A 1554-nucleotide genomic window follows, 5' to 3' on the forward strand; every position below is an offset into this window, starting at 1 on the left:
ATTATAAAACCTTTAGGTTTTCAGAACGTTAATCGTTATGGAAAAATGTTTCTGTTTTTTTTTTTTCGCTGATAATTATGTAAATAATCTGTATGTTTTTAAAATGATTAGCTGCATTGATTGAACCTCCAATTAATTCAGATTTGACAAGATAAAAAATGTACCAGTAAGGAAGAATCCTGATATATAATAAAGGCTTGCGTTGTGCATCAATTTGAGGTTTTCAACCTTTTTGAGGTGGTCGACCTGCAATTCAAAGGAGATTACGCCAAATACTTCAGCTCACATAATTCAATAAAAGCAATGACAATGCTAGAATGGCGACCTCTATAAATAATACAGCAACAAAATAATTATTGTTATCAAAAAGCTTGCATCCAATTAATTTGCAAATCATAAAGTAACCAAATCATATCAAATTAAGTGCACCTCAACAGTAAAAGAGCTTTCTGATAATAAAATAGCTCATTCAATCTATGCATCACTTCACTCGCTATGAGGATTTCTGCGATACCGAAAAGCGCCTACCTTAAAACAGCTGGCTGCGGCAAGGTTAGCGCATAATGATCGATGCGTTCCTCCATCAGTTAATAAAACAGCGCATGTTCCTTAAGTCAGTTTAAAAACGGAAGTTTAATTAGGTCTCACAAAGTACGTATATTAGCAGATACCAGCCGAAAAGTGGGGCAGTATCTTCTATTATATGTACTGTTTGTAGCTGGGGCCATCGATTACAGTATTAAGGGCAAACTAATGGGAAACATGATCAGTTCTATACCTCTGGGTTCATTTAAGTTTAAATAAGAGCTACTTTTTCTCAAAAATCATTCTGTTTCTCCAAGATATTCAAGGTCAGACTAATCCGCTACCGCTCATTTGCAAGATACAACGTATATCGACTGCGAAACGGTTTTGCAATATCATGACACGAGCGTTACAAGAACTGTCACGAAATATATATCGAACGAATTATGTGTGAGTTTTAGTTGGTAAAATAAAAATGTTAATTATAGCTCCGAGTGTACTAACCTGTTGGCTTAGTTTCATCATACTGGTAATGAACATCAACTCCCGCCTCTCGTGCCTTACGCTCAAGAATCTCTCCAAATTCGTCTCGTCCGATACAACCCATAAACACACAGCGATCAACTTCACGAACAATCCTAAAGAAGCCAATGATTAAATAAGTGAGTAGACGGTGAGACTATAATTTGGATACATCACTATTATTCCCTATTGACTTTAGCCGGATACTTTTTTTGAAAAAGACGATAAATATGAGGACAACTTTTTAATCTCTAATTACTTGCTTTCGAAATATCTCTTTCATAAAAATAGATTAGAAGTTATGATAGCCTCAGCAATTTCTAAAACGTACACATGGGCTACTATTAATTACCATTGAAAGACGCGGCACGAGTTTTGCGTGGCTCCGCCGGCTATGTACTCGACACTTTCTTTTGCCTTCAACTCGTTATATATAGGAATGTGCGACTCGGTAGCCAATACTGCGTCGTTAGCCTGAAATACCACATGCAAAACAAAAGTCTATAT

General features: G+C 36.1%; 1 protein-coding gene across 1 annotated transcript in view; it reads left to right on the forward strand.

The window, feature by feature from the left end:
• The window catches only part of LOC111248873 (uncharacterized), a 7585-nt gene that overhangs the window by 3992 nt on the left and 2039 nt on the right, over nucleotides 1–1554 (forward strand). The window lies entirely within an intron of this gene.

The sequence above is a fragment of the Varroa destructor genome, unplaced genomic scaffold (genome assembly GCF_002443255.2).
Source record: "Varroa destructor unplaced genomic scaffold, Vdes_3.0 BEIS01000004.1, whole genome shotgun sequence".
Classification (NCBI taxonomy): Eukaryota; Metazoa; Arthropoda; class Arachnida; order Mesostigmata; family Varroidae; genus Varroa; species Varroa destructor.